Genomic DNA, 11,984 nt, shown 5'->3' with positions numbered 1-11,984 from the left:
TTAACTTTTGGCATTTTAATTATGACGTGTCTTGGTGTGGGCCTCTTTGGGTTCATCGTGTTTGGGGTCTTCAATTCCTGAACTTGTATATCTATTTCCTTCACCAACTTAGGGAAGTTTTCTGTTTTTTTTTTTTTCAAATAGGTTTCCAAATTCTTGCTCTTTTTCTTCTCCTTCCAGCACCTCCATGCTGCGAATATTGGTATGTTTGAAGTCGTCCCAGAGGTTTAGTCCTTAATTTATTTTTATTGTACTTTTTCCATTACCATTTCCCTTCCTTAAATAAAGCTATCACAGAATCTTTTTAAAAATTCAATAAGGATCATTGATATTGTTATGCAGTTATTGATACTGATATTGTATGCAGTTTCCTCTTTGCTTCTGTAAAATGTCATGTAGATTAGTCTTGATAACTAAATATCTTTGTCAATATTACAGAAAACATGTGCCACAGAATATCTCTATCTTAAGGTGATAAGCCTGCTTTTCTGGACGTATGAGTAAATGTAGACAGTTTTAAGGAGCTCCCAATACAAAAGTTCCAAGAAAGCTTAGGATAAAAACTTGAAGTCAGACATTAGCTTTTACTTTACTCAACAAGAGCTAAGTTTGATACATAATGAGTCTACTTTTCACCTATCTAAATAAAAATAATATGTGGTAACTTACTTGCTTATAGGTAAGTGAAATTATATATAAATGGTCTGGAAGACATTACCCATAGGTAGAAAATTATTTAAGACATTTTGAAGCTATTAGCACTATCTTCTGCTTTCATTGGACATAATAAGGATGTTAACATTCTAACAACCAAATTTTTCTCCTGTTCTATCAACACCTATAATTCATTTAAATTGTCATTTAATTTCTTTAAGCTAAAATGTAAAACCTAACCTTAGATTTTATTGATTTGGTCCAGCCTTCACTTGTTCTGATGATAATTTTTTTGCTCTATAATCTAATTAGAGTTGTTTGTGTCTTGCATTTTTATTTCAATTACTAATTAGTAACTGAAGTTACTTTGAACTTATCGAGATACGTTGTTTTTGCACCACCCTGCAAGCTCCACAGACTAAACGTGGCAGAGGATATGTGGTGCACACACTCACAAATATGGGGAAATCGCAGGTAAAGTATTCAAAATTCAGGACAGATATTTCTTGTTGCCTCTTATTGTTAATTATGGAATTCTATCCACAACAGTTCTGAATAATTCATGTTGTTTATTCCTCTTTTTTCCATTGGCTTTAGAGAAATTGTTTTCTATTAATCATCCTCTGCCCCATATGTCATCTGTATTGCAATCCCTTTAACTCTAAATATATCAAAAGGATCTGAGGCATAATAGAGTAAACACAGGGAGCCTTTGATCTCTCAGGGAAAAAGTCATGGCCTCAGCACAGCAGAGGTGTTCACATATCACGCAACTCAATATCCTCAGTGAAAAATATTTTCTCCAAGAAACAAACAAATGAAGAGGTGAGTGAAATACAAATATCTCATTTGTATGCTTTATTTCCTTTCTCCAGATTTATAGATTTAAGACTCTTTTATGTGAGAGAAAATTACCGTGAGTCTGAAAGATGTTAGAAATATATCACTTCATAAACAGCACTTTATAACAAGATAGGAACAGCCTAAGTGGATTCTCTAAACATCTTCCCCAGAAAGAAAAAAACAAACACATAAACAAGGAGAAGAAATAAAACCAAGCTTAATTTACACACTGGAATAACCAGAAGGCAGAAAATGGCACAAAGTCAAATTATGTGGAAGTTTAGCAATAAATATCAGAAAAAAGTAGAGACAATTTTATAATCACATTAGAGTAAAAAGTAGGGATAACATTGTATAGAAAACAAGAGAGAGGAAAGTCTGTCACTATTTTGCTTGTTAGTTCATATTGTTCATTAGATTCCACAAATAAGTGAAACCATATGGTATTTGTCTTTCTCTGGCTAGTTTATTTCATTTAGCATAATGCTCTCCAGGTCCATCCATGCTGTCCCAAAAGGTAAGGTTTCCTCCTTTTGTTACGGCTGAGTACTATCTCATTGTGTAAATGTACCACAGTTTTTTTTATCCACTCATCCACTGAGGGACACTTGAACTGCTTCCATATCTTGGTTATTGTAAATAACACTGTAATGAACATAGGGGTGCATATAGTATTTCAAATTAGTGTTTCAGGTTTCTTCGGACAAATTCGAAGAAGTGGGTCACTGAGGGAAAAAGAGAGAAAAAAAAGGCTCGTGGGCATGCACAACAGTGTGGTGATCGCCTGGGGGTAGTGGAGGGAGGTAGAGGAGGATAGAGAAGTAGGGGGAGAAATGGTAATGGACAGAGACTTGAGTTGGGTGGTGAACACACAATACAGTGTACAAATGATTTGTTGTAGAATTGTGCACCTGAAACCTGTATAATCTTGTTAACCAGTATCACCCCAATAAATTTAATAAAAATGAAAAGAAATAATTATTGATAAAATAAATAAATAAAAACTGTTTTATTCAGAGAGAGAGAGAGAGAGAGCATAAAAGTAATGGACCACAGATCAATCACCCAGAAAGAGATACTCCTACCTTAACAGCTTATCTCTTGAGAACCCATTTGATACTTGCCAGACCAGAGTACCAGCTACTGGAGAATTAAAAGAAAGTTAATAAAAGCATGTGGGACTAGACAAGGCACTGCTTAAGAAATCACTGCGTCTGGGGACTGAGGTGTGAGTTAGCAATCTAAGGTATTCTCAGGAGCTTGACAGTGAAAGGCAACGAGAAAAAAAGGAGTAGAATTTAAGATACAACACCAGAATCACAGTATCAGAAAACACACCCAGCCTCCACTCTGCAAACACACAAAATAGAACAAAACACATAAACCTGTCAATTAAATAAATGTACTTCTCTATACAAACCAAATGTGTACTCATGAACTAGGGGTAACCAGTAAGTAAACCAAACACTTCTCGCCCAGGTATACTACCTGTTATAGCTAATCCAGACAGTCCAGATTGACCTGAAAATGGAGTAGAATGTCCGCTCATAGTTACTATAAGAAGACAAACTAAAAGTCAACACATTTTTCTGTTGCTGAAAATTGTCTTCCCCAAAATAATCATAACGTAAATAAAACTATAATAGCACACTCTAATTTGAATTAAATACTATTAGGTATACATTGAAAAACATAAACAAACATTTCAAATTAAAAATTCAAATATCATAATATTTTTTAAAAAAGGGAAACATGATTGAACTCATAAAAGAAGAAATAGAGGGGAAATTATTTTAGCGATGAAGACTAACGTAGATGATACTCAAAGGAAAGTGATAAAATTTTTTAAATCTCTTAGAAATCTATATAAATATATAGAATCAAAAAAACTTAACCAGACCAATTTCTAAAAAAAGAAACAGAGAAACATATCAAAGATTATCCCATGTGAGAACATAAATGTCAGATGGCATCACAGAGGAATTTAAGTATACCTTTAAAGATCAGAAAATCCCAATGCTGCATAATTGTATTGTTTCAGAGCAGAGAAAAAGATGTAATTGTTAATTTTTTAAATACTCAAGTATTGAAACAAAATCTATTAAAGATAACATTATTGACACCAATAAATTCATGGTTATTAAATATTGGGACATTAATAATTACAGGGTAAGGCAAAAGTAGGTTTACAGTTGTGAGTATGCAAAATAGTTTATTCTTGTATTATTACTTAATAATTATTATGTGATTTGGCATATGAACAACTATAAACCACTTTTGCCCCACCCTGTGAAATTTACATTAATGAATTCAATAAAAAAATATCATTACTTCCACACATGCTAAAATGTGTGAATTTTTTTTTGAAAAAATTCAACACACATTTCTGATAATAACACTTTAAAATAGAACTCATTCGATATTTAACATGATTCTATGTGTGTATAATACTACAGCTAGTATTCCGCTCACTGGGGGAACGCTGGAGTAATTCTTACTAACAAGGCAAGGGCGCTTCTTACCACTACTACTATCAATATTTGCAGATTATATAACTGAAGGACTAAAAGTGATCTATTTAAAAAGCAATGCAAACAATATAATAATGCAGAAAGATGTTGAAAATAATAGTGACATGGTCAATAGTCTTCATAGAAAAAAAACAGTAAATTCCATTTACAAAACTAATCACAAAGGCTAAATTCTTAGGAGTAAATGTGAAAACATACAGTGAGGAAAACAATAAAATATCCTGAAGACAAAAACATTGACTTGAATAAATGGAAGAACATCTCTTGTTCTGAAACAAACATATCAAAAAGTGTTCATTTTCCTCAAGTTAATATATAAATTTAACATGGTTTCAAAATTACTTTTTTCCCTAGAACTAGAAAGTCTAAATTACAGGCGAAAAACAAATGTGCTAGAATACTTAGGAAAGCTCTGGAATAGCAAGCAGGAAGAACAATAAAAGGGCGCCAGCCTACCAGATCCTAAAACATACTCAAAAGCCTCAATAATAAATTGCTGTGCTTCTACCCAGTTGCCCTATATTCCTTAAGATTGAGGAATAATCAAAAAAGGAGAAACTTTTTAAACCTACAGAAACTTCATTTCTTTAATATGACTTTTTCTTACCTCACGCTAGCTTTTCCCAATCTAATATCATCACGACAAGCAGTAAGTCCACTCCATTAATCATTAAGCCCTTAGGACATTAGGTTCCGGTCAGTGTCAAACTGTCTTAAGAATAAGGCCTCAGGTCTATTGATCAAGGAAACAGAGTTTTGGTCAAACTAAAGATAATGTCTTGACCTCAGTAGTGTTTCAGCTCCAGGCCCATGGAAACATAGGACCCTACCCACCACAAGCTCATGAAACCTGATGGCTGACATCAGGACCTCATATAATGATCGACTCACTACTCCCCCAACCAATCAGTAGAGCCCACACCCTCAATTCTCTTAGTCACCATGATTAATAATTTCCCACCCTATATAATAGACTCCCTACAGGCCATGGAGAAGCCAGGTGTTAAGCTAGTTCACCTGTGTCTCTGGGCGTGACACCATTTCCTTAAATAAACCTTTTTTCCATCAGTTTTTCATATTTTGAAAATAATTTGTATGCTTTTTATATACTAGTGAGATGAGCCTTTTATCCATGAATTGTGCTGAATAGTCTTTAAATGTGAATTTAATTTGTTTCCTTTACTACAGTGATTTTCTATGCAAAATATTATACTTTAAAGCTTTATAGGCTTATTTATTGCTTTTTTTATTGCCTCTAGATTTTGAGCATTCTTTGAAAGTTTATAATACAAGATTTAAAAGGAATTTACCTATATAATCTTCTAGTTCTTGCAATATCATTACACATATTCATCTTTTACTCAGTAATGTAAAATGTCATCTTATGACATTTCATATGTTATCATGTGTACTTTTGGACATTTTATTCCATTTCATGCATCTGTATATTCATGTCCTAGGACCACAGCAATGTTTTTCAGTAAAGAAAATAAAAGTTTATTCAAGACCATCATTCCAATCCCAAAATTAGTTTTCTCTCACACTAGTTCTTTGATTTCTTTTGTTGTTGAATACGTCTTCACAAATCTCGTCATAACCAATGCTCGTAATAGCTAATTCTCAGTAAATATGCAATACTACACGTGCTTTCTTTTGCCCACCCATTTGGAAAAGAAATGTCTAATTCAGATTCCCTGAGCCTTTTGTTCCTATAGAGCCCAGCCATTCTATTATTTAAAGTTTCCAAAATAAATTATTCATAGACTAATAAAATCGATGAAAATCAAGGAACCCCAAACAAACCATTGTATTTAACTGGATGTGCAGGAGAAATCCAGAAAAGGAACTATCTGAAAAATTTAACAACAATAGCCATCAATGTGCATAATCTCTCAAGAAAGAATACATTTTATGAAAAGCATTTTATTAATTCATTTCTTTAATTTTTTTAGAAATGACTTTTAGTTTTCATATATAAGCCTTTCACCTTCTTGTTTAAGTTAATTCAAAATATTTTATTATTTTTATGCTATTGTAAGTGAAATTGTTCTTCTTTCCTTTTCAGATTATTTCTGTTGTATAGAGAAATGCAACTGATTTTTTTGTGTTGGCTTTGCATTCCTCTACTGTGCTGAATTCCAACATATCTTTTAAATTCAGAACTTGACTACAGTATTTTATACCAATACTATTTGCTAATATATTTGTGAAAAATTGGATCAGCATCACTGAAATTGGTTATAAATTGAGAATGAATCTAAAACAGTAATTTGAGAGTTATTAGGGGCATGTACTATGTAATTTTATCATTATTCCTCCTATTAGCAGACAATTAACACTCTATGTAATTGCACTGTTCAATCAGGACGGCAATGGAATGAAATGGCAATGGAAGGGGAATGTGAATACAGAAAACTGAAGTTTCGGTTAAAAACTCACACATTAGTTCTGCAATTGCTACAATTTGATGATGATCCAGTGTCATACTGGACCACTTAAAAGGTGGGAGAGATTGGTTCCTGGTTAAGAATTCAATTGAGTTTAATAAACAAGATATTGAGAACCCATTATATTCTTACACTGGATTAGTACCTGGGTACTGTAAAAATAAGACAAATATAAAACCTGACCTTATTAAAGAAACAATATACTTGGTTTTACCAGTCATAAGTAATATCTGGTTCTGGCAAATGTGTGTGCACTGGGGGAGCATTTGGCTTTATATTTCTCACTAAAAAGTCTGTTGTCGCTACTGTAAATGACCCATCATTCTTGTTGGCATGCACCTCACTCAATTCTTCCATTGTTCTGCATAGAGTTGTTTTAACTCAAGAATCTCAGTTTTCCAAATAACAAGTACATCTCAAATAATTGTAATTTTAGCAGATGAAACATTGACAGTATAGAAAAAGTTAAAAGTTGTATAAAACCATGATAAAGATTGAATTCCTTAGGGGAGATAATTTATTAAAAAGATAGGTCTAATGATTAACCTTTGATAGCCAAGTACTGGAAACAGCCTAAGTGCCCATCAGTAAATGAGTGGATCAAAAAACTGTGGTACATTTACACAATGGAATACTATACAGCAGAGAGAAAGAAGGAGTTTATACCTTTCTCAACAACATGGATGGAAATGGAGAGCATTATGCTAAGTGAAATAAGCCAGACGGTGAAAGACAAATGTCATATGATCTTACCTTTAAGTGGTACCTAGTTAACAAAACAAACAAGTGAGCAAAATAGAACCAGAAATGTGGAAATAAAGAACAAACTGACAGTGACCAGAAGGGAGGTAGGAGGACAAGGGGCCAAGAAGGGGAAGGGTCATCAAAGAATATGTATAAAGGACCTGTGGATAACGGCAATGAGTGGGAGGAGGATTGAATGTGGGAGGTGGGGGTGGGTATGGCAGCGGAGAGTAATGGTGAAAAAATGGGGACAACTGTTATTGAACAACAATTAAAAAAAAAAAAACCAGACAGGTTTTAAACTTCCCGAGAGTCCCACACTTAATGTTTCCAACTTATTTATGTACAAGGCCTTCTGATTTTCAAGTTTCTGTTAACCATTTTTTCTAGGCCTCAGTTTTCTTATTTATAAGATAAATGAAAATGGATGGGAGTGGACAATCTCTAAGGACTTCAACATTAGAATTTGATAATCTTCTTTCATTTTAGCACATACAAATACAACATCCTTGATCCAAACATTTACAAATATAGAAAATAAATCTCCATGAATTTTTTTAATAGAGCACAAATGGACTTAAAGTTTCAAGCAGACTTTGGTTTTGGAGAGAGTCAAAATGATTAAGTGTTTCATGCAGTAAACTGACAGCTTAGACAGACGTATTTGTAACAAGAACAAACAATTAATTTAATTTAGAATGTGGAGGGATAAATATTATTTAATGACTTCCTTGAGGATTATTTTGAGTTTACTTTGTTTTTTAAATGACAAATTCTCTGTCATTTTAAATTATTTTAGGGGCATATTTCACAGAGCATAAAACAAAATGTTATACTGGTATTATTTGTGTGTATTTTTATCCTTTTCTACCTAAAATATAATGGAATTGATGAGGCCATGTTTTTCTGTTTTTTGTTTGTTTGTTTATTTTACTGCTGTTGTCATTTTAGTCAGCTTTACATCTAGTAGAAAGTTCCTTACTCTAGAATTTCCTTATTTTATATGGCCCTATGTAATTTAATTTTTTAAGCAAACACGTGCTCATTGACCATTCCATGAGAGGCATTGTTTTAGATGTTGGAAACAACAATAAATAAAACAAACAAAAAAATCTGCCTTGATGGAACTTACAGTAATAAATGCTCATTTTTTATAATAATTAGGTATACAATGTATTAACCAGCATTGCCTTCTCCATAAAAATCTTTCTTAATAATATAGGCTCATACTTATCTCTTTTCTTCTAAATATTTACAAATAGTTTGAATTAAAATATTTAAATATGTTGCCTTTATATTTTTCTTAGATATGTCATCACTTCCTAGTAAAATAAACCCCATGAGGATGAAACTATGCACTAGAACACTTTGTAAAGTCTGACTGTCTAACCACTCTGCTGTACATGTGAAACGAGTACAGAATAATATTGCATGTAAGCTGTAATTTTAAAAATCTAAAAAATAAAAATAAAACATACATTAAAAAAAGAACTATATCCTCCCTAGCAGTGAGCATCTTTGTACCTGCTACTTCATGTTCTCATGTACTTCTTTGAGATTACTATCTTAAATTTGAATGTTAAGTTTAAAGTTCAATTGTAACATTACCAATTGACCTCATAGAACACCACACAAATCCCTACCAGTTTATGTTAGTACTGACTTTTTTCCACCATAATCAACAGTAGACATTAACAAGCTCTTTCTTTTCCTTATATTTTAAGGAAAAAATCTCAAATTGCATTTTCATTATTACTTTTCATATTTTATTAGGCATTTGTATTTCTTCTCCAAATTTCTATTTTATCCTTCTCATTTTTCTATCATGGTGTCTATGATGCACTTGTTAATTTAAAGAAGCCATTATTTATTTTGGACATTAACTATTAGAATTTTATGTTTTAAACATTACTTACAGTTTGTGACTTGCATATTTAGTGACTTCCAAAAACATATTTAGTATAATAAATACTACCAGTTAAATGTTTCTAAGAGATCCGCTACTCATCTTTTTCCTTAAAACACAGTGACATTTAAAGCATTGCAGGACAATGAAGCTTATTTTATATATCTGTTCATACAAGGAGCTTCCATTATGCATTTTTCAGAAGTATTGATCCCTTTTTGGAATCACCTGAAATCGATTTTTTTAGGGTCAGGATCCCACATCACAGATAAGATAAAGGAAAAATTTTTCTCTGGCCTAAAATAAATTAATTATGGATAAAATACACTTAACAATTGCCCTCTAAACTGGGTAGCATTTTGCCCTACTTCCACAAAGGCCCAGTTGTCAATTTAAAATTTTAGGAATTTTATTGTGCAATATATTATCAAGAGATTAATATATTTTAGGAAACTTCAAAAATGCTAAGTTCTTCTTTTTCCAAATCAAATTGTTACACCCTCTTCCCCATCCAAAGCTGTCCTGCTCAAGTGATCACCAAAGTGTCTATTTCATGAATAGTTCTCTGTTCTTCTGAGTTTAACTCCCTATTATCCAATTCCACACCCCATTACAATGATAATTCCTTAGTTTATGTCCGTGCAGCCTGAGGCAGTACTTCTACATCAAAGCCCACACTGCCTGATTCCATCTAGGCCACGACAGGAGTGGGTCAGCCGAGGCTCTGTGTATATTACATTGTTAAATACGGCACAGCTTGTGTTCGGTATCCCAAAATTAATCCCAACTCAGTTTGTTTTTTTTTCTCATCCCCTTTTCTTTTTTACTCCTTTTCCTTTTCTTTTTTTATTCCTTTTCCTTTTCTTTCTTGTTCTGTGCTTTCTTTCTCTCCTCTCCCCCTCTCTCCTTCTTGTTCTCTCTCTCAATTCAATCTCCTCCTCCTCCTCCCATGTAACACCAACAGAGCAACCCATATACAAGCTCTACAGTAGTGCACAAAGCAAAGCCAAGGTGAGCCACTAGAGCTCCAGGAGAGAAAACATAATGAAGTCAGATACACTACCCGACATCCCTCCTACATGCCTATCTAAATATCTTCTTTAATTGTATTTAAAGAACACATCTATATTTTCTATATCTAGGAAGTTAATCACAACCCCGCTCTTGGACTCATATAAGTAGTTGGTATTGGTTACTTTACATAGTTTTGGAGATAATGTTATAAACTCTTGTGGGCAAAATAACTTTTAACATGTATTTTATGTAAAATTTGCATTTTTGTTTCAACAATGAAACTTGTTTTATATGCTGAGAATGTTTCAGTTGACACAAATCGTTGTTTTTTCTTGATGTTCTGTCAATAATTGTCTACTAAAAGCCCTCTTTCCAGGCTGACCAAATAGTCCATCTTAACTATAACCCACAAATTATTGAAAGTCTCCCTGTTCCTGAAATGTTCTAAGATCTTCTATATTTTTATAAGCCAAGACATGGGACTGGTATTATGGGGCTGTTAAAAGAGAATGTTAGAGCTCCAAAGTCTAGGCACTAGTGAAGCATAAATCCTTATGTTAGGCAAGTGACCTTAGAAGAGGGAGTACTCAAATCACTTTATAAGTGAAATGAGAAATCCCTTTGTACTGTAATGGTCGTGAGTTCATGTTGATATTTCAATTTGACCTTTACTTCTAAAAATTCTCTTCTCACTTGATCTAATGTGAATTTTTAAAACAATCTTTCCTGTTTTGAACTAACATTTTATGACTGAACATGGTATGTATTATTACATTAAATCATGTCATTAAACTTCGCATTTGAACCCTAATTCTCACAGTGCAATATTTATTTCTTTTTCACTCCCTTTTCCAAGATTTTTGGAATTGATTCATAATTGTACTTGATGAGCCTTGTCATCTGTATCACTGGAGAGCATCACCAACTGTCTGAGGTCACACACGCAGACACACAGCCTCTACTTCCCCCACAGAAACAACTCTAAGAAATTATAAGGCATGGAATATATAACACTACTAAAAAGATTCCCCCTATGCTGAATTTTAATAAAAATACTAATGAAAAGCAGAGAAATCTAGACCAATATTGGATGCTAAGGTTTTGTTTGAAATCCTGATGTAGCTTTAATTCATCTCCCTCATTTAAGTTCATTTTTTCATAACTTTCTTTAGTTTACATACCATTAATTGAAAACATCTTGTATTTTCTGTTGCAATTTGCATACATAGACATATATTTCTTTCTTTGTTATTGCTTGAGATTCAAATTATTCAACAGTATTATAAAAACACATTAATTAATATAAAAATTATAAATATATTCATACATACATATATATAAATATGCTACATTTTAATTTTAAAACCTCCACCAAGTAAATTATAGTCCCCAAAATTAAACTAAATAATCATTAAAAGATTTTCCCACTTCAGTCTCCTCTGGAGGTATCCAGTTTCATCTGTTGAAGTCCTTCCATATTCTTCTGGTCATAAAACTAGCCCTCACTCCCATTCCACCGCATTACAAAAACTAGGAGGCTCTGTCCTGGATCAGGCCCACGCTATTATTAGCACTGTAGTGTTGTCTGTACTGACATTGTCCCAAAAGAGCTGCAGTCTCAGCTGAGCCAGCCAAATTCTCTCAGGGTCTAGCAGGGGTGTCCAACCTGCAGCCCTCGGGCTGCATGCGGCCCAGGATGGCTATGAATGCGGCCCAACACAAAATTGTAATTTACTTAAAACATTATGAGATTTTTTGTGATTACATGTTGCAATATATTTAATGTGTGGCCCAAGACAACTCTTCTTCCAGTGTGGCACAGAGAAGCCAAAAAGTTGGACACCC

Source organism: Desmodus rotundus, chromosome 11 (genome assembly GCF_022682495.2).
Source record: "Desmodus rotundus isolate HL8 chromosome 11, HLdesRot8A.1, whole genome shotgun sequence".
Classification (NCBI taxonomy): Eukaryota; Metazoa; Chordata; class Mammalia; order Chiroptera; family Phyllostomidae; genus Desmodus; species Desmodus rotundus.
The sequence above is the reverse complement of the archived record's forward strand: the minus strand, read 5'-3'. Positions refer to the sequence as shown.